Genomic DNA, 22,580 nt, shown 5'->3' with positions numbered 1-22,580 from the left:
AGACAATGAGAGTGGTTCAGTGTAACATTCTTGGTGCTGGAAAAAGAGCTTGGAAGGTTTCCTTCTGAGGATGAGGCAGTAGTTAAAGGATGTGATAGAAAGGCAGCTTTGGTGAGGTAGACATTGTTAGTCTGGGACTTGGGTTCATAAAACCTGGCTTTGAGACTTGGCTCTCCTTAAGTAATTTGCTTAAATTTTATATATATATGTGTGTGTATATATGTATGTATGTATATATGTGTGTGTATATATCTATATCTATAAATCACACACACACACACACACACACACACACACACACACACACACACACACGTAACCTCAGGAGGGCAGCTAGATGGCACAGGAGATAGAGTTCTGGGCCTGGAGTCAGGAAGACTGCTCTTCCAGAGTACAAATCTGTCCTCAGGCACTTACTAGTTTTGTGACCCTGGACAAGTCACTTAACCCTATTTGCCTCAGTTTCCTCATCTATAAAATGAGTTGGAGAAGGAAATAGCAAACTACTCCAGTATCTTTGCCAAGAACAAAGAGTTAGACATGACTGAGATGACTGACAGGAGCTTGGACTAGGTGATTTCTAGGTCCCTTCCAGCTCTAACGTCCTATTCATACAGTGGTTTTTATATCATTTCCTCAGAGGGAGCAGGGTCATAGATCAGTGAATTTAAATTACCCGCTTGTTGGCAGAATCCCCAAGAGTTCTTTGAGCTCTGACCCTAATTCACTATGTATACCATATAGTGAAGAATTGGGCATCGCTCGTCCTCATCCGGTTGTTCCTTTAGACAAGAACTTCTTGAAAGTTGGGTGCCATGATCCACTAAGCCCAATTGGTTCAGTATTAGAGGGTGGGTCTGACTTGGCTGCTCGAGAGGGTGAGTCTGTAGAAACACGTGAAGGATCACTGAGCGCTCAAGATAAACGGGAGGTGGCATGATAGGAAGTGCGCTAAATTTGGAGTTAGACAATTCGGATATTTGAGTTATTGTTTCTGTTCAGTTTTTTCAGTTGTGTCCAGCTCTTCTCAACCCCTTGTGGGGTTTTCTTGGCAGAGATACTGGAATGGTTTGCCATTTTCTTCTCCAGCTCATTTTACAGATGAGGGAACTAACTTGCCCAGGGTCAAATGGCTCATAAGTGTCTGAGGCCAAGCTTGAACTCAGAAAGATGAGTCTTCCTGACTCCAAGCCTGGCACTCTCTCCACTGTGCCACCTAGTATTTGAATCCTGGCTCTTTAACTCCTTGTGTGATTTTAGGTAAATCACTTCACCTGATTTATGGTTTCTCATTTTCCTTATATGTAAAATGAGAGGGGTGTTAATTAATGATCCCTAAAGTCCCTCCGAGACTAAATTTATGATCAAATGATAGATAGGTAGATAGATGGAAGAATGTAGAGCTGTTATTAAGCGCTATCTATGCACCAGAAACTATGCTAAGTTCTGAGTATGTAAAAACGAAAGCCAGAAACCCAAGATGGTCCCTGACTATCAAGGAGGTTACATTCTAATGGTGGAAGAGAACATTAATGGGAGCCGGAAAGGCATGGGGGAGGGGGAAGGGGAAGGGAAGCATGCAGGGTAAAGGCAGGGTAGACCAGAGAGTGAGTCAGAAGTAAAGTGAGCAGTATGGCTGGAGCTTCTCATGCATAACACACAGCTGATTCACCAGTGAAAAGAAGAATATGTCAGGGAAGGAGAGGAGGTAGAGAAATAGTTGGGAAAACAGGAATTATATAGTAGGCCTTCTCCACTTTGATTCTGATGCTCAGAGGAGCCATCTTGTAGTCATCAAAGGACAGCACTTTGAGTGGTTTGTTTTTTTTTAACTAAATGGAGAGTAGGAAACCAGTATGTACGGGAAACTCTATTTCTCTGCTTCTTCTCCTACCTGTCTGATCATTGCTTCTCTCCCTCCCTTGCTGTCATTGCCTCATCTTGATTCTGAAATGTGGGCATCACCCGAGAAATCTTTTCCTCTTCTTTCTTTATGATTGCTATCTCAGAGAGCTCCCCTCATCTAATCATAGAATGTCAACTGTAACCTCTGTGCTTAGTGACCTGTAAATAGCTTAGTGTAAAAAGTGCTGAATTTGAAGTCAGATGATCTAGAATTAGGGAATCTCAGTTTAAATCTGAGTTCTGGCACTTGCTACCTTTGTGATGTTGTACAAGTCCAGTAACTGTCCTGGGCCTAAGTTTTCTCATTTGTAAAGGGGTCACTAGATGGCTTCTAAGGTTTATTCTATTTCCAAGTCCTGTTATCCCTTGAAATCTACATTTTTAGCCCTGATTCCTCTCCTTTGTGTTCTTTCCTTGATACCCATAGTCTAAAAAGGCATTTCCACTGGGACCATCCTCATCACCCCCATTCCAGTGAAAACTCCTGGAGTTGAGAGATGGAGTATCTTGTGTCAGGAATAGCAAAGAGACTAGTGTCACAGAATTGCAGCGTAATATGGTGGTGCTGGTGGTGGAGGGGCAAGCAAGTATGGTGTAAGAATAAAGGAAAGGTAGGGAGGCTAAATTATGAAGGATTTTGTATGCCAAAAAAGCATTTTATATTTGATTCTGAAGATTGGGAGCCAATGGCGTTTATTAAATGGGGGATGAGTTGATGAGGGTTGGCATCAAAGTGGTAGTACTGTCAGAAGAAAGAAGGGGGCATATATGAGAGATGTACAGTGCCATTCTTTATGTCTCACATGCTCCAACTGTGAGAATCATCTCTGAATCTTTGTCCTCCTCCTTACCCTCTGTACAAACTGTCATTGGGTTCTGTGCACTCATCCTTCTAAATTCCTCCCAGCTTTTCCTATTCCTATTCGCTTCCCCAGCCATCACTTGTTACCTGAGATGACTGCTATAGGGCCCTCTTTTGAGGTGATGGCTGATGGTGTTCAGTTCTGAAAGATCAGATATGTAGTTCTCAGGTCAAGTCTGCAGGGTAGCTCATCATGGTTTAGACTTCCTTCCTTTGTGTATATTGCGCTTTGGTTCAAGAGCCAGATAGGCTCTAACTGGACAACAAACAAAAACAGGAGGGGGAAGGGTATGTCCCATGAGCTTTTGGTGGCCTTCCCTATGGGATCAGTAGCCAGGATTAAAGAGAACCATGTCCGAACCACTGCAAGCTTCCCACATCCTTGCCTGGCTCTGTCCCCTCCTGTCTTTTCCTCCATATTCCACTGTGAATCTTACCAATGAGGGACTGGCTTGACAATTGTACCCTAGTCCCAAATGCAGCTCAAACCTGGGGTAAATACCTATTCTTTGTTGCCTTGTGCATGGATGGAGTCTGATAAGTCTGTATCCAACGGGAAACCTTAGGTTCATTCTTCCACTTTGACAACACTTACTAATGCCGCCTTAATCCTGATGATTGGTTCAGGCCTGGATCACAGAAACAGTCTCTTAGCTGGTCTCTTTTAGCCAAAACTCCCTTTGATACATCCCACACTTTGTTGCCTATGGTGCTGCTACACATAAAAGATTCATCTTTAGACTGTTCAGCTAAACAGTGCAGTGAATGTGTATGAAGTGCTACAACGTGCCAAGCTCTGACGAAAGCCCCCACAAAGTTTCAGTATTTCAGAAGATCCATAATTTCATTGGTATGGAAACTCCCTCAACGGAGGCAGGTTGTAACCCCTTCATGCCTTAGAAGATGGTCTTTATCGTTTGTTGTTGTTAAAAAAAATATTGCCCCCTGGCTACTCTTCTGGGAATGAGACTCTCTGATCTTGGCTAGGCTGGTCTTTGAGTGACAGATCCAAGTGTCGGGCTTGTATTCAAAGCCTTCCCAGGGTTAGAATACCTAAAAGAGTTTGTGTTTTGCTGGCATTGGCTATTAGAACCCAGGCTCCCTTCCATGATAGGACAAGACAACAAGATTTTAGCAGGCAGGATGAATCAACAGCTCACATTTATGTAGTGCAAGCAATTTGTATGTGCACACATATAGACACACAAATCCCCATTAACCCTTGCATTAACTGTGCCAGGGAGGTAGGGCAGGTGTCATTCTCATTTTATGGTTGACAAGCATTGTTCTTATGATGTCACTACTTTGACAAATTATTTTTTTCAGTCACTCCTTGCTTCTGGATGAGAGAAATGATTATTAATACCCAATGATTTAGGGAGATCTGGAGTTCTCCCCCTTTTTCTAGAGTCCTCCTTTCAAGGCTCAGCCTCTGAAGAACCAGACTGATCATAGCAGATAGGATTAACATTCTCCTTAATCTAGGTATTACTACCTCACCCAGTCCTATGAGGAATTTAATTTAAGGTGAAACTCCTAGCCCATTGTGTTCTGCTGTGGCTTGGGTTAGGGATATAGACTCTTGTCTAGATTTCCCCCATGAATCCATGATCAGAGTTACATGCCCCAGCCCCTCATTAGAAGTCCACCTCTCATTAAAATATTCATTCCTCCCATTAATTGTTATCCAATCAGAATTGATTGCCACCTCCAGGAACACTCACATTTCCAAGGGCATATCACCACCATGATTCATCTCTGGCATTCCAAGAGTGTCACTCACCCATTTTATTGGTAAGATGGTAGCATTATTAATAAAATGATTTATTACCCAGAAGTTGTGTCTCTTGAACTTTTTAAACATCCCACAGATTAAGGTCCAAACTGCTTAGACTGGCACAAGACCTTTCACAATCTGGGTTGAACCTACCTTTCCAGACTTACTTTGTACTTTTTTCACCCACAGTCAAGCAAGGCCATCTGCTTTTCCCCAAACATGTGATGGCATCCTGCCTCTATCCTTTTGTCTGTACAGTTATGTTGGCATGTAATTCTCCCCTCCGCTTCCATCCCCACTGCCCCAGTCTTTGCTGACATCAATTCTCCTGTTCAAAGCTCAGCTCAGATTGGTCTCTGCCACAAGGTCTCCCTTTATCCCTACCAACTGGGAGTTCTCTTCTCCTCTTCTGAATATTCTTAACACTTTATTTTGTACCTTTCTTCAGTACTCAGTACATTCTATTTGGACTATAGTTATTTATGTACATGTGTTTTATTCCCTACTAGACTTAAGCTTTTTGAGAACATGAACCATGATTCTTTATTTAATAGCATAAGGATGACAGAAAGGATGAAACTGAGAATGAAGTTGGTAGATATCCTCATCCATCTGCATGTTCCTTTCTTTTTTTAAAAAATAGATTTTACTGATATCTTTTGTTTTTACATTGCCTACATTCCTAAGATTGAGCTGTGGACTTCCCTTTTCTCTCTCCTTATCCTCACCTCAGAAATCTATCCCTTATAACAATTTTTTAAAAGAAGAGGAAAAGAATTCAGCAAATTTTTACTGTTTAAAATTTTTTTAAGAGGAAGAAGAGAAAAAAATCAGCAAAAGCAATCAATATATTGAAAAAAACACCACCCAACATTATATTCTGTCTTCCACAATGGGAAGACATCTGCAAAGGAGCAGGGGGAGGTGCCTTCTCATCTCTTATATTTGGGGTCAAGCTTGGTGTTTAAAATTTTGCAGCATTCAATGAGGCAATGAATAGAGAGCTGGTTCCAAAGTTAAGAAGACCTGAATTCAAATTCAGCCTCAGACACTTACTAGCTTCATGACCCTGAGCAAATAATTTGATTTATGTCTGCCTCTGTTTCCTCAAGTATAAAATGGGAAACTAAAATATAAAATAGCACCTATTTCCCAGAGTTGTTATGAGGATCAAATGCTATATGTGTAAAGCACTTAGCATAGTTCCTGGAACATCGTAGGCATTTAATAAATTCTTCTTCCCTCCCTCCCTCCCTCCGTCCTTCCCTCCCTTCCTTCCTTCTTTCCTCCCTCCCTTCCTCTTTCCCTCCCTCCTTCCCTTGTTTTTTGTTGGTTGTTGTTTCCATTTATAATATTGTAGTCATTGTGTGTATTATTTTCTTGGCATTGCTTACTTCATTCTATATCAGTCCATGGAAGTCTTTCCATTCTTCTCTGTATTCATCATGTTTGTTTATTTGTTATAGCACAGTAATAAATATTGCATTACATTCATTTAGTATAATTTGTCTAGCCTTCCTTCAATCCATGGAAATCTCCTTTGTTTTCAGATCTATACCACCACAAAAAGCACCGTAGTAGAAGTTCTGGTGGCTACAGAGCCTTTCTTTTTTCTTCATGACCTTCTTGTGTATATGCCTAGTGGTGTTGGCTTTGGGTCATGAGTATTCCTTCAGTGCCCTGAATGGGACTTTCCATACCGCAGACCTTCCATAAACATTTGTTGAGTATATGATTGCATAATGGGCAATCTATAGGTTTCCATGATTTTCTCTAATTGCTTTCTCACAGGTAGAAATGAAGCAGGTAAGAGTCACAGGTTCTAAAAGGTCAGAATAGGAAGAAATTTCTGAGATCAGGTAGTCCAGTGGTTCTCAAAGTACCCTTTCATAGGGTCCTCAAAGTCAAAATTAATTTCATAATGGTACTAAGAAATGAATTGCTCATTTGAATATTCATCTTATTTCCAACTACCTATTTGTGTGAGGCCAGATTTGTGTGAGGCAAGATTATATGTTGTAACAGATTGAATGCTGAGGCTGATACGATAGAATCCAGCTGTCTTCTATTAAGCCAGACCTTAAAGAGATTTACAAAAATATGTAAAACAATGTCATTCTTCTCACTAAGCTTTTTTTAAAAAATAGCTTTATTTTTCATTAAAAGGTATAAAGAGGTCCAAAAGTTTGAGCACCAATGGCCTGACACATAGTAAATGCTTAATAAGTGTTCGTTGCTTGACTAACTGGCACTTTGGGCTTTGGTTTTCTCATCTATAAAATGAGAGATTTGCATGAGATGATCTCTGAGGGTTCTTTCCAGCTCTGAATCCATGAAAATAAACTTATAATCCTCCCTGAGATGAATAGTAATCATGATGTACCAGAGGATGCATAAGAAAGTGGCTCAGAGGAAACAAAATCTTCTAAATAATTAAGTTATAATGTTCTAAATAATTAAGTAATAATGTTTTTTTTAATAGTAGCACAGAGTTCATTTTTTAAGTGTCAAGTTTTGGTTTTGCATTTTTTAAAAATGAAAACCACCAAATACAGCTCTTACTTTCTGTGGAGTTAAGATTAGAATTCCAACTCTGTCATAATCAGGCACAGGAGATAAGTTGATACGTTTTCTAGACGTGATTTTGAGAACACTATTCATAAGTGAGCATCATATTCCTTTGCGGCAGGGTGCCCAGGGCAGAGATGTCTACGAAAAGAAATATCCCTTCCGAACTTGAAGCAGACATGCAAATCAGTACTGGCCCACAGGGCTAGGCCTAAAGGAAATGAGGTCAATCCCAAACTAATGAAGTGATAATACAAACCCAGAGGCTCTCCAGGTCCTGCTCTTCATTAATACTAGCTCAGTCTTAGGAAGAACCACCTAATAATTAGAGGTGTTCAACAGAGAAAAAGGGGGAGGGCTCCAAAGAGAAAGGAAGCTCCTCAACACTGGGGAGGAACTTCAGACAGACCACGTGATCCCTCCTGAGGAAATTTGGAATGAATTCATATTTCAGGTAAAGATCGGACTTTATCTGGACTTAACTCTAGAACTTTTTGGTCCCAGGACCCCTTTATGCTCTTAAAAATTATTGAGGCCTACCCTGCAAGAGCTTTGGCTTATGTGGGTCCTATTAATATTTGCCACGTTAGAAATGAAAACATCTTGGTATTATTATGAAAAGAGTTTTGACCTCAGAGACCCCTCCATTGGTCACCATTGAGAACCATTGTGCTAGGTATTGTGTTAAGCACTGGAGATTTTAAACACACACACACACACACACACACACACACACATACACACACAGTCACGGTCCTAATCCTCAGGGAGTTTACATTCTAATGGAGGGAAACAACACATAACAAAGTGTGCATAGAAGGTAGGTGGACAGTATAGATGCCCCCAAAGGGAAGGCACAGTCATTCGGGGGTGGGAAGGAAAAACCGGGAAAAGAAGGCTTCCTGCAGAAGGTAGAATTTCAGATGAGTCATACAGGAGTCCAGGAAAGTGGAGTCACAGGTGAGAAGAAAGAAAGAGCATTCCAGGCATTAGAGACAGTCACTGAAAAGGTGTGTGTGTGTGTGTGTGTGTGTTCGGGGGGAGATGGAATATCATGTTTGAGGAATAGGAAGAAGACTGTTTTTACTGGAGGGTAGTGAAGTGTAAGAAGACTGGAAAGGTAGGAAGGGGGCAAGATGGCTTTGAATATTTGATGCTAGAGATAACCAGGAGTCACAAGAGTTTATTCAGGAGAAGGGTGAAATGGTTAGACCTGTGCTTTGGGAAGATTAATTTGACAGCTGATTGAAGCAGACAGACCGACTAGCAGGATGTTGTTGTTTGTCTTTCATTCTAGAAGAGCACCAGTGACGACATGAGGGTGATGTCTTGACTGGAATTGGATTTCAGTAAGGCAGAGTTGTACAAAGTTATCAGCCTCACTCTGTCCTCCAGAGTCATCAAAGTCCAGTGGCTTCTGGACTAGTTGAGGCAGGAGGTGCTGAGAACCCATACTAGGGTGGGAGCTGGGTGAGAAAGGCACATCTACAAGAGAGGTAAATAGGTTGTAAATGTCAGAGGCAGTTTTTGAACTCAGACGCTCTACCATCAAACCTGGAATTCTTTTTCCATAGTATAATGCTGCTTTTCTTAGAGTTTATTGGTAGAATAAGATTACTGGATTATAGAACTGGAAGACTTGTGTTCAAGTCTCTTCTCTGTCAACAACTTGCTAACTCTGTGATTTGGGAAAATCACTTCATTTCTGAGGGTTCCACTGTCTACACCTTAGAGGAAGTCTAAAGTCTCTTTCAGCTCTGACAGTTGACGTTCTCTGATTCTTCGTAAACTTTTAGCCCAGAGCTGATTTGGGAACCCACTGCCCTGCTGAATAACTGGAAAGGAAATGGATATTGATTTCATGGGTCTGTATATGAAAGCCCCACTTGGCCATATTTTATATGGAAACAAGAGCCTCAGTGCCATTTGAATGGCTTTTCACTGAGTAATTGAACCTTTAATCTGATGTTCTGGAACATTTTGCTGTGCACTCAAGTTCACTTGTCATCCTCAGACACAGCTCATTTGGGATTCTATCTGATCCTCAGCCTAATTCAAGAGAAAAATATCACAACGGAGAGGCAGTGGGCTCTAATGGAGAGAAACCCTGCATTGGGAGTTAAGGGACTTGAGTTCAAGTATTGGCAGATTCTGAAGCTTATTTGCTGGATTATCTTGGGCAGTCACTTTCATTGTCCTGATACCTAAAAAAAAAATGGGAAGGGGGGAAGGTTGGATTTGGATGAGGCAGCTAGGTGGTATGGTAGATAGAGTACTGGGCCTAGAGTCAGGGAGTACTGGGCCTAGAGTCAGGAAGATCTGAGTTTAAATCCAGCCTCAGACACAAACTAGCCAACATGTGACCTTGGTCAACTCAGCTGAGCTCCATTTACCTCAGTTGCCTCAGCTGTAAAATATGAACCATAACAGCAGGTTGTGAGGACCAAATGAGAATCGGTTTTAAAGCACTTGGCACAGTTCTGGGCACATAATGGGCACTGTGTGACTGTTCACTCCCTTCTTCCCCACCCCTCTCCCATCTCCCAGGAGCTCTAAGATCCCTCCAGCTCTCCTGTGCTAGGAGCAGGAATTTTGTTCTGTGATTTGAATCTAGCCGCAACGCCACTCTCTGGTTACATAAACACCGGGAGATGAATCCTACTGCATCATTGAAACCTCTCTGCTGTTGCAGTAGTTTCTGCATTTGGGCTTCAACACATGCCCCTGATCGTCCCCATTCTTGAATTTTTATTATACATATTACTCCTCAATCCCAAACAGTTCTCAATAATAGAGTCCTAATTTCTTCCGGCTTCTCTTCTGTTACTGCTTTTGTACACAAATGACCTCTGAGTAACTAGAGAGGAAATGGAAGAGAATTTGATGATTTAAAAAAGGGAATATATTCAGGCCATAGAAACTGGAGAAAACCAGGAATGGAAACAAGGTCACCTGCAGAACCATTCCTCTCCTGCAGCAGGCTGTTATGAATGAGTGAATTAATCAATATTCTTTTATTAAGCACCTCTCGCATGCCAGATACAAAGATGAAATCAAAGCCATTTCTCCTGCCAAGTAACAGATTTTTATGGGGAAGAACATGAACAGATATTGGTACATATAACACGAAGGTATATCAGTATATACAAAACCAGATAGAAGTTAGACTTGGCAGAGTAAGACACAAAGGGAAAGGGGTGGAACCTTTATCAGGCAGCTGCCATGTGCCTGGGTACAAATGTTATCTAGAAGGTTGTCCAGAAGGGTCCCTAGAGTCAAAGCTCTACTGGCTTTGGCAGTAGCACTGTGTGGCTGTGAGAGTTGGACCATAAGGGAAGTTGAGCCCTGCAGAAGCAACACTTCTGGGCTTGCTGAAGAAGACTTCTATTGTTGTTTGTCCTTCGTTCTGAAAGAAGACCATGATATCAGGGAGGTGATGCCATGACATGCAAATGGGATGGATTTAAGTGAGGGAGGGCTGCGCACAGTCACCAGCCTCACTCTCTCCTCCTGAGCCACCTGGGCACAGTGGCAAAGTATAGATTAGGAAGACTGGAGATGGCCCTGGATGCAGTGGGAGACCTTGGACTTTTCTTAAGTTCAGGTCTTTCTCAGGTATCAGTTTGACTGAGGCAATGTCCATTCAGTGACTAAGACTAGACAAGAAATGAGGCAGAGAATGGCCTCTATTACCTAGTCAAAAAATCAATCAGGGAGGGGAAGACTCTCAGGGTTTTTGACCAAAACAGAAACAATTGCTATTTCCATTCACTCCGAGCCAATCAGGGCCCAAACAGTGACCAAGTGGGGCTTGACCCGGGACCTGTTGTTGGCCAATCAATGAAAGCCAGAATGAGGTTTCAGTGATCAAAATTTACATTCCTTTGGGCAGAGCACCCACAGGTAAGGGTATGGTACCCTATGTGAACAGAGGGGACGGAAAGAAGGAAAGAGTTCTGTTGCCCAACTGGCCAGTTCCAGTTTTGTCTCCAGTGGGGCAGCTCCTACTCCTACTCACAGAGGTTGTTGTTTGTCCTTCGTTCTGGAAGAGGACCATGATGTCAGGGAGGTTATGCTATGGTGTGCAAGTGATGGGCAGCTAGGAGATCGAATCAGTCAATACTTGAAATTAATTCAGGCTTCTCATTAGAAGGTCAAATACTGAAATCGAAGCTTAAATACTTTGGCCACACAGTGAGAAGATGGGACTCATTAGAAAAACCCTGATGGTGGAAAAAATTGAAGGCACAAGGAAAAGGGGACAGCAGAGTATGAGATAGATAGTATCATGGGAACAACAAACATGAGCTTGGACAGACTTTGAGGGATGGTAGAGAAGAGTCTGGCATGACCATGGGGTCATGAAGAGTTGGACATGCTTGAGTGATTGGACACTAACAACATGGGGTGGGGGTGGAGGTCAGGTGGATGGAGAAAAGGAAACAGGAAAGAGCTAGTGTAGAAGGTGATGCTTGAGCCGAGGACTGAATGAAGCTAGGGATTCCAGAAGGCAGAGGTGAGGAGGTAGTGCATTCTAGGCCTAGGGGGACTACCAGTGAAGAGGTATGGGAATAGAAGGTGGAATGTGTGAGGAATAGTAGAAGGCAATTTAGACTGGACGATATGGTGTGTGGAGAGGAGTAATGTGTACTAAGTAAGATGGGGCCAGGTTGGGAAGGGCTTTGAATGCCAGGAGATTTGGAATCTAGTCCCAGCATCTCTACTTAACAATTGTGACACATCCCCTTTCTGGACCTCACTATCCTGAGGAGGAAAGGGAGGAATATATTGGAAATGTTGATGACGTAAAGACAGAATATAGCAATAAAATTTACAAAACAGCAAGGTAGTGTAGAGGATTGACTATTGGGCCTGGAGTCTGGAAGACTCGAGTTCAAGTCCAGCCTCAGACATTAGCTCTGTGATTCTAGACAAATTACTTAACCTCTGTTTGCCTCAATTTTCTCAACTGGAAAATGGGAATAATGGTAGCACCCACCTCCTCGGGTTTTTGTGAGGATCAAATGAGATAATCTTTGTAAAGCACTTAGCACGGCGCTTGGCACATAGTAGGCATTTAACAAATGTTTGTTTCCTTCTTTTCTTCCTCATTGATAAGATAAAGGGAATTGGACTAGATGATCTTTAAGGTGCCTATTAAATGTGACATTCTGTGACGCTAGGAGCCTAGAGATGCAGTTCTATGTGAGGTTGAGGAAGAAGAAAAGGAGGGGAGGTATGGACACTAACTGTACCCTAAACTCAGTTCATAATGAATGCTCCCTGACAATTCCTAGAGTTAGCTAAGTCACAATTGAAATGAATTCCACCAGTGAGTACACATCATTTAGAAAGTAGCAAGAATGATGGACTAAGAGCCAGAAGATCTGGGGTCTAGCACTGGTTATGTCACTCACTTCCCATGTGATCAGCAGTACACCATTTACCCTTAGCATTCTATAGGCAGAAAGGACCATAAAGATTAAGCAGGAAAAAACCAAGCATTTTATAGGAGACACAACTAAGAGTCGGGGAAGAGACAGTGACTTGTCAGGTCGGACAGCCCGGTGAATGAGAATCAATCAATCCACAAGCATTTATCAAACACTTATTAGGTGCAAGACATTATGCTATGCACTGAGGATAATGATACAAAAGTGAGACAGGTTTCCTGTAAGGAGCTTATGTTCTACTTGGGGAGATCACATGTTCATAGAGAAGCACAGAATATATATATGCACAGGTATATTGTGTGTATACATACATACATACATGTGCACAGGTATATTGTGTGTATTCATATATACATGTGTGCATGTGAGTAGTCCCTGTGCTTCCAACTTGAGCAAGATGGGAAAAGAGATGGGAGAGGAGGGAGGAAAGGAGGGAGGGAGGGAGAACATTTCATGGAATGAGGAACAGACTATTTAAAAACAAAGCGGCAGGAGATGAAATGTTGGGTGAAAGGTACAGCAAACACACTAGTTTGGATGATACATGGAGTACACAAGGAGATTCTTGGAGAAGCTCCAGGATCGGCGCTTTTTCCACTTCTTAGACTTCAGTGGGTCTGCACTGTCATTAATGTGGGCACTCCCAACCTCATGACTTCTCATTCTGGGCAATTCTGGATCTCTGTTCTTTCCTACTTACTGGATGGAGATTTGACCAAAGTACTGGCTTCTTCCTCCATGCATTTTTATAGTTCATAAATACCAGTGGGATCCATTTTATTACCACTTATTCTCTCAATGTGACAAGCCTGCCTTCTTTTCTGATTATATATTTCCTTGACAGTATTCCTTATTCTCTTTCCACTCCTGCAGGTACTTCAATAATTTTTTTAAAATCACCTGTTAAATATGCTTTTATCTCTTGGATCACATTTCCTCTATGAAATAAGGGAGTTGGAGTTGTGAATCTCTAAGGTCCTTTTGAACTCGACTATTCTATATCCCTCTAAAGTTTCCTTCCTCCTTCTATCTTTCCCTCCATCCATCCTTTCTTTCCTTCCTTCCTTCCCTCCCTTCCTCCCTTCCTCCCTCCTTCCTTCCTTTCTCCTTTCCTCCCTCCTCCATCTGGCCCAGGTTACTCATGGGCCCAGTCTTCTTCCTGATTGCTTTGAGAACTTTGACCTGCCTTATTTCTGATCTGGAGTGGTTCAACCTTCCTTAGGCTATCTCTACGCCCACCCCGCCCCCCACCCCACTCACAGGGGTTCACTTTATTGGTGCTAAACAATGCAGACATGCCATTAGCATAGCTACCTTCATCTCAGAATTCAAGAGCTCAAATGATCTGCCAACCCCAGACTCTATACTAGCTGGCATTACAGGCGTTTGCAACCATGCCCAGTTCCAAAATCTCTTTCATATAATCCTAGAATCACCCATTTTGGAAGGTATCTAATCTCTGCTCTTAATGAGAGTATAGGGCTGACGAAGGCTGATTAAGAGAATTCGACAGGGCTCAAGGAAAAGTTTCCACCTGGGAAAGATGGTGGTCCAAGCTACAACCCAGGAGACTGAAGAAAATGCTAGGCCTCATCAAGCCAGAGCTTATGAGTTAACCAACAATCAGGCAACAAATGGGCAGATGATCACGGAAATCAAAGAAATGTTTTATGAAGGGGGAGCAGGAGTTAATGGTGGAATGGTAACTTGACTTATGAAAATTTTCACCCCAAGACAGTATTAGTTTGTGGCCGTGGTGTTCAAGAAATATCCTCTTTTTGTTCCACTATATATCCCTTGGGGCTAGCCAGAAGAGAGAGTCCAATCCATGCCTGAAGTAGAAGTCATGCTTGCTGCAAGGATGTTTCATGTCTCTATTAAATTATCATCCAGCCTCTATTTAGGAAATCCAGAGAGACAATTCCCCTCCCAGTCTGATTTTTTTTTATTAAAAGGGCCATCCCTTGACCCACTTCTTCAGCAGGCCTATTGGCTGAGTGGGCGCTGCCTCACTCAAAGTGAGAACTCAGACAACCCTTAAAAGACCAAGGTCTCCCACTGCATCCTGGGCTATCTCCAGTCATCTTGAGCTATTTCTGGCTAATGGACCCAGATGGCTCTGGAGGAGAAAGTGACTGGTGACTTTTGCACAGCCCTCCCTCACTCAAATCTAATTCCATTGCAAGTCATGCCATCACTTCCCTGATGTCATAGTCCTCTTAAAAAACAAAGGACAAACCACACACACACACACACACACACAGAGACACACACATACACACAGACACAGAGACACACACACACACACAGACACAGAAACACACAGACACACAGACACAGACACACACACACACACAGAAATCCAGAGAAGAACTCATCCTTATTCTATTTTCAGATACCTCTAATTGTCAAGAATTTTCTTCTTCTTTTTAGCTGAACTTTGCTCTGTAATTTTTACCCATTCCTAGCATTGTCCTTTGGGGCCAAGCAAGGCAAGTCCAAACCTTCTTCTTTCATTTTCCCCTCATCTCCTTAAATACCCTAAGCTTCTTGAACCTATCCTTATATAACTTGGATTCAAGTCCTTTCAAGTCCTTGACACAGAAGGGCTTCATCTTGTCAATGTCTTTCCTGGAATAACAATCATCAGAACTGACCATAGTACTTTAGGTGGGCTCTAAGCACTGTAACAGGAGTATAATGCTCCCTAGTTCTGGACACTAGGATTTTATTTAAAAAGCCCAATATTGCATTAACTTCTTTTGGGTTGTTTCATCACCTTGTTAATTTGTATATAGCTTGTATTGCATTTAAATGTTCTGATTTTTAAAAATGAATATTTTTGACCATATGTTCCTCACCCAGCACCTTACATTTGATATTTTTAAGCCAAGTGTAGGCTTTTCTTTTTTATTAAATTTCATCTTATTAGATTCAGCCCATCGGTAGACCATTGAGTTCTTTCTTTTTATCTTTATCAGCGACATGTTAGATCTTCCTGAACTTTGTGTCATCTTTACATTTAACAAACACACTGTCTATGCCTTCATCCAAGAGACTAATAAAACTGTTGAGTAACACAGGGAAAAAGACAGATCCATGTGGCATTCCACTACAGACCTCCTTCCAAGTTGACATTGAGTCATTAATCACTGCTATTTGCAATTAGAGGTTCAAGTTATCATATCCAAATGGGCCAAAAGTCACTGTCCCTCATCTCACATTTCTCTGACTTGTCCATATGGTTTGCTGAAGCCTAAGCATGCTGTGTCTATCGATTCAGTAACCTGTTCAAAGAAGGCAATGAGATTAGCCTGATGTGACATTCTTAAGGACGCCATGCAGGCTTACAGCGATTAGCACTCTCAAGAATTCTGGCATTCATTTCCGACATACTGTTTTCTCTATTCTGTCGTCCCATTCAGCTCCCCTTCCAAGAGTCTGTATTATCTCTGCTTCTGTCGAGAGGACTCTATAATATAGAAAATCCCTTTTCACCTCCTACCCCAGAGACCAATCCCACCTTCACCAGTTCTCTGAATCCTTTCATTGGATTTGTCTTTCAGTCTCTGAATAGACATTGAATAGCTCATTTGGAATGGAGATTGGAGCTAATTTAAAGGTATTCTTGGAGCGCTGCTCCAGGGAAGCTCTTTCAAGGAGTGCAGACTTTTCATATATTTCATGCCAATAAAGTCTTCCTGTAATTTATTTTCAGGAGAAATGCATTGATATAAAAGGAGGAAAATTGGAGAAAGATTGGAGAGAGGTGCACGTCAGAACTAGGAGCAGCCGGATCAACTATTGTTAGGTCTACTCTGAATTTAACAGCAGAGCAAAGGAAAAATCAGAATAAATGGCTATCTCGACACCACTGTATATTCCCCAGTGAGGCCTAGCACATAGGAAGCATCAGGTATTGGAAGGGATACTGAACTTGGAGTAGGATTGAATCTTTGCTCCCAACTGGCAAATCATTTTTCTGAATCTCAGTTTCCTCATCTGTAAATTGAGGGTGTTACAATGTATACTACTTATATCCCAGGTCTTTTTTTGTACAATTCCAATGAGAAAATGGATGTAAATTCAATTCTGTAAACATTTACCTAAGCACCAGGTATGGGAATACATAATGATCTGGTTCGTGCCCTCTTAGAGTTTACAGTGTGGTCGATGGAATGAACCCAAACACAATCAATTATGATACAAAATAGAACTCAGTCTGGGACATCACCTCTTAACATTACTGAGAAAAGAAAAGTCTTCTGTCTGGAGCTCCATCTTCACTCTTACTTTACACCTCAAAATCCCCCTTCATCATTTCCCTTCCTCTCTTTCTTTTCTCTAGTTTCTGATTTAGAGGTGATTCTAAATCAAGGCCAGCCATACTTATGCTCTTGTCACCTCCAGGGATTGCCCCCCCAGATCATTCTCTCTCTTTGTCTCATCTCCAATTTCTCTTTTATCCACTGGCTTCTTCCCAATTGCCCACAAATATGCCCAGGTCTCCCCAATCCAATCCCTAGAAAAAATTTTTACTCTGTCATCCTGTCAAGCTGGCGTACTATTTCTCTTCTCCTTGTCATAGCTAAACTGTAAGAAGAGGGCATATAGAGTCATTGCCTGCATTTCCTCACCTCACATACTCCCCCACATTTGGAATGTATTCCCTTCTCCCCTCTGCCGTGTAGAAAGCCTGGCTGCCTTCAAAACGCAGCTCCAGTGCCACCTTGGACAGCAGCCTTTTCCTGAGCTCCTCAGTTGTTAATCCTCCCTCTTCAAATGACTATGTAAAACTTTGTTTCAAGGGTGTCCCAGATGTCTCAGTGCAGTTTTATGCTTTATCAACCCTGTAAATTTGTGTATTTATTAGTTTGAGTTAATAGTGTATCCCCTCCCCACCCCAATAGAATCTTAAGCTCCTTAAGATCAAAGGTGATTTTGTGTTTCCACCCCCAGCACAGTGCCTTGCACATAGTGGGCACTTCATGAATGGCTATTTAATCAAAGTGAATGCACATAAGCATTGCAGTCATTAGAATTGTCTCTGAGAGACTTTAAGGCTTTGAGAACTTGACATTGTTAGGGAACCATCTTTCAGAGATGCATTTACTATACTTCTATCGAGGCAGAACTAAGGTAGATTCCATTTCTGCCAATAGCTACTTTTCCATTTAGACGATAACATTTTGGCAACGTAAGGGGAAAAGGCATAGGAATGGACTGAAGAGACTTAATCATACACTGGGTCAGTCTTTGATCAGTGGGAAGGAATACTGTGAGCACTCATAAACTTGGTAATATTCCCCTTCACGGCTCTCAGTACATCCAGCAACCTTAAGGAGGTGTGATAGATACAGAATTGAGATAAGACATGATTCCCATCCTCCAGGGCTTTCTAGACCAGTAGGGGGATGTCAGTGATAATCATTATTTTTATCACACATTGGTTGTTGACTTGTTTCAGTAGTCTCCAGTTCTTGGTGATCTCATTGGGGGTTTTCTTGACAAAGATACTGGAGCACTTTGCCATTTCCTTCTACAGCTCATTTTGCAGATAAAGAAACCAAGGCAAATGAGATAAAGTGACTTGCTCAGAGTCACACAGCTAGTAAGTATCTGAGGCCAGATTTGAACTTTGGAAGAGGAGTATTCCTGCCTCTATTGACCATGCCACCTAGCCAGCCACTGGGCTAAGCACATTAACATTTTTATCTCTTTTGATTCTCCCAACAATCCTGGGAAGTAGATGCTAGTTTATCCCCATTTTACAGATAAGGAAACCAAGGCAAGCAGGGAATAAGCAACTTGCTGAATTTGAACTTAGGTCTTCCTGACTTCAGATGCCTTATCACTATACCACCTAGCTGCCCTATACGGTGCTGAGAAGGGTATCTATGATATACAATTGCATAAGTGTCACGTTACTTACAAAAATGCATTCGGGGCTTCAGAGGGGAAAGCTATTATCAACCAGGGGAATCAAGGAAGGCTTCTTGGTGGAGGTGGCAATTCAATTAAGCTTTGAAGAGTGGGTATGGATTCAGTAGGTTAAGATGGGGAGGGGGTACATTTTGAGCCTTGAGAGTGACCTGAGCATAATAGACATAAAGGTGTGAATGCATATCATATGTCGAGGGCATCTAATCAGGCTGAAGGATGAAGGGGAATAATATGAAATTAGGTTAGCACCAGACTGTGGAGGATCTGGAATCCTGGGTAAAATAGTTTGAACTTTCTTGGGAGAAGATAGAGAAGTGCTGAAGACTTTTGAATATAGCAATAAGACGGCCAAAAATACAGACAGGATGTTCTGTGATGATGACCTGAAGGATGGATCATATAGCAGGGTAAACAATAGAGATTCTAATATTTGTAAGAAAGCTGTTGGAATAATTCAGGAGAGTGGTAATGAGATTGGAACAAGACAGGTGCCAGTATGAATAGAAAATGGGGCACAGGTGTGAGAAATATTGTGAACAGAGATTGATAGTACCTGGTAAATGATTGAAGGTGAAAGAAAGCCCTAAAGGTAGTCCCAGGGTTTCTTACGTGTGAGATTGGGTTAATGCTTATCTCAAGAGAAAAAGCATGAAGAATACTATAATGAAGCCTCATCCAGGAGCCCCTGTTTGCAAGTGAGCAGATCTCCATGTGGATAGCAACTTAGCAACACATAAGTTAAACGGGCCAGGCAGAGAGGCTGTTGGCCACAGAGGTACAATAGATGAGTTGGCCATGAGACCTGACAATAAGAAAATAGAGGATTGAGGGTCTTGCTTCTAGGAAGGATGGAGGACAAGAGGAACTTGACAATTATTTGCAAAGTCTGTTGTGTTTCTGTTTCTAATGGTGCTAGCAAAAAGGACAGGTTGTTCTATCTCTACAGCAGAGATTCTTAAAGGTGTGTGTGTGTGTGTGTGTGTGTGTGTGTGTGTGTGTGTGTTGTGGTCCCCTTTGGCAATTAGGTGAAACTATATACTATATTTGCATGGAAATATGAGCTAAGAATGCTTTTTACAATGTAAAAATGTAAAAATTGCTTTCACACTATAAAAGATATTAATTTGTGACATACAGGTGAGTAGGCTTATGGGCTATAGTTTTCAATCCCTAAAATAGAGAATTACTAGCTAAATTAATGTGCAATTATGTGGAGTTGGAACAGGTTGAACAAGCTGATTAAAAGAGTTCTCTTTAATGGGCCAATGTCAACTTGCAATAATAGTGATAAATAATAGCTAACGTTTATGAAGCACTTTATTATTAGCAAGGTACTTTACATCCATCATCTCACTTTATCTTCATAACAATCCTGTCAGGTAAAGTGCTATTATTAACCCCAATTTACAGACTAGAAAGCTGAGGCTCACAGAAGTTATTTGCCTGGGGTTGCACAGCTAGTAAGGGTCTGAGACAGAATTTGAACCCAGTTCAGCACCTATCGCCTATAACAAATTGCCTTTGGCTCTGGGCTGTTTTTGCTAAAGTCCTAGGTGGCATGCATATCAAATATTAGATGATGGGATTCCGGGACAGGTTTGCTACCACGTTCAATGAAAGTGTCAGAATTCAAAAACATCTCAACAAGGCAGAAAGATGAACAAAATCTAAGAAGATTACATTTAGAAGAAATAAATGTAAATTCTTACACTTGGCTTCTGAAAATTATCTAAAGGATGAGGGAAACATGGTTAGACAAGTTTTCTTGTGACAATTTTCATGTATTGCAAACTCAGTTATGAGTCAGTTGTGTGGTGGCAGCATCAAACCACTAATTTAATGTCAGACCTCATTAAGAGAGGCATAGTGTCCAGGATGAAGGGTTACAGTCTTGCTGTATCAGCTCTGCTGTGGTCAAACTGTTTGGATTGTTGTCTTCAGTTCTGGATACTTCATTTTAGGAAGGCCATTGATAAATTAGGGTTTATCTGAAGGAAAATGTCTAGGAGGTTGAGGGGGTCCTGGAGGCAGTGCCGGGGGAGGGCCTGGTTAAGGGGAAGAGAGAGGTGGGGAGAGATGAGATAGCAGCTGCATGGTGTAAAAGGGTCAGGGAAAGCCTTAAAAAAGATTGGAGATTCCTAAGCATGTTTTCTGGCTTATGAGAGACCAGTGGAGCAGAACAGCTGTAAAATGCATATGAAACAGGGGATGAATGCTGGAGCCAAAGTCCTAGAAGAGGTTTAGGGGGAGGATACAGAGTCAAAGGTGCAGGTAGGCACTAAGTCTGAGTTGTAGGGACAACTCTGTGATGAGAGGGAAGGAGAAGAGAGTGAATGGTGATCCTGAGCCATTCTGAGGAATGGAGGAGGGGAGAAACAATTCATGCCAGGTGGTTTCAATTTCAGTGAAGGAGGCAAGGCCATCTGCTGTAAGTTAGGGAGCTGGGGGCAGGGCTGATGGTGAGAGAAGAAGAAAAAATTGGGGGAACACTTGTAGGGAATAATATAAGGTGTTGGTGAGGGTAGGGTAGGGCGATGGTTGGGTAACAGTGAAGGTAGAAGTGAGATTGTATACTGTGGTTGAAACAGGCTTGACTTTGTGATTTTCTCTAGCAGCAGTGAGCAAGCATGGAACAGAAGCAGAGAAATCGATGTACTGAGGGTTATCTGGGTAGGAGGATTCTCAGGCCAAGAGCAAACATGAAAGGGCAGCTGTTTGGCGTAGTAGCTATTGAGATGTTGAAGTAGCACACCATGGCTAGGTGGTAGAGGCAAATGAAGCCAGTGGAGTAGAAATAGATGGGGCAATTAGGATGTTTGAATGGATCGTCATAAGGACAAGACCTAGATTTCATTTGAGCGGAAGGGATGCTGAGAGAGGATGTTGTGGCTGGGGAGTGGAATTTCTCTTTCCCGGATCTCGGAGTAGGGTAATTATGAGTGATCCTAACATCTAAGATGTGGTCACGTAGTTTTGTTGCTGAAGGCTAGGGGAAAAAGGAGGGCTTCTTGAGGAATTTGAAGAATTGAGAAATTCGGTTCTAGACGGTTGTATCAAAATGAATATTATAGAATCATAGAATGTTAAAGCTGGAATGACCTTTGAACTTGGAACAAAGAATATACGGGCCAGAACTTATTCTTGTGCAAATCTAAAGAAAACTTTAGGCCATAGAATGTCAGAACCAGAAGGAACCTTAGAACTTGGAATGTTAGAAGTGGGCAATACCTTAGAACATGGAGCGTAGAACTGGAAGGATCCTTATGGAAAGTGACTTGCTTATTACACTGCTAATCGGTGTCATGGTTGGGATTAGAACAGAGCTATTCCTTTGCCCAGATTGGTGCTCTCTTCATAAGGTTGTGTATAAAATTCAAATTAATTTTTTTGGAAAAAAACCCATCCATTTATTTTCATGGTACTGTCCTACCAACGACTGTCAGTATTACTGTCTGATTTCTACATCGTTACAGTGCTCTATAATGAAGGAAATATTGAATGTCTCAGTCTTAAATGTAGGCACCCTGCATTAAATATCATTCATTTCCTTTTTACAACGTCACTAACCCTATTAGTGCTTACCTCAGTTTGCCATGTGAGTATAGCAGGACAACTACCTTAGACCGCCTTGTGTTCATTGATTTGCTTTTAGCTGGTTTCATTCTCAGCTGGTGCTTTTCTGTGGAGTGGGAAGGCACTGCCCTTGGTATCAGAAGACTTGCATTGGAGGCCTGGCCTCAACATTAATCAGCTGTGCCACTTGGACAAGGCACTGTAGCTCCCTGAGGCTGTTCCTTCATTTGTACAATGGGGATAATAACACATCCTTTACCCCAGTTTTATGAATCCAAATCCTAAACTCTATCTGCTGAATAACACTGAAAGGCTTTGCCTCATTGTACCTAGGGCTCTGTAGAACACTAAGATCTTGGTCCTGACTCAGCTGTTGTCTCCACGGGCACTCATGGGAGGTGGGAAAGAATGCTGCCCTTGGACTGCGTAGACTTGGGTTTGACTCTGAAGTCCACCCGCCCCCTGCCTGCAGTAGCTCTGTGACCATGGGCAAGACCTG

General features: G+C 41.9%; 1 protein-coding gene across 1 annotated transcript in view; it reads left to right on the top strand.

The window, feature by feature from the left end:
• Positions 1-22,580, top strand: part of PRKCB (protein kinase C beta) — a 646,949-nt gene that overhangs the window by 210,465 nt on the left and 413,904 nt on the right.

The sequence above is a fragment of the Trichosurus vulpecula genome, chromosome 9 (genome assembly GCF_011100635.1).
Source record: "Trichosurus vulpecula isolate mTriVul1 chromosome 9, mTriVul1.pri, whole genome shotgun sequence".
NCBI lineage: Eukaryota > Metazoa > Chordata > Mammalia > Diprotodontia > Phalangeridae > Trichosurus > Trichosurus vulpecula.
This window is presented reverse-complemented; position numbering and strand designations above follow the sequence as displayed.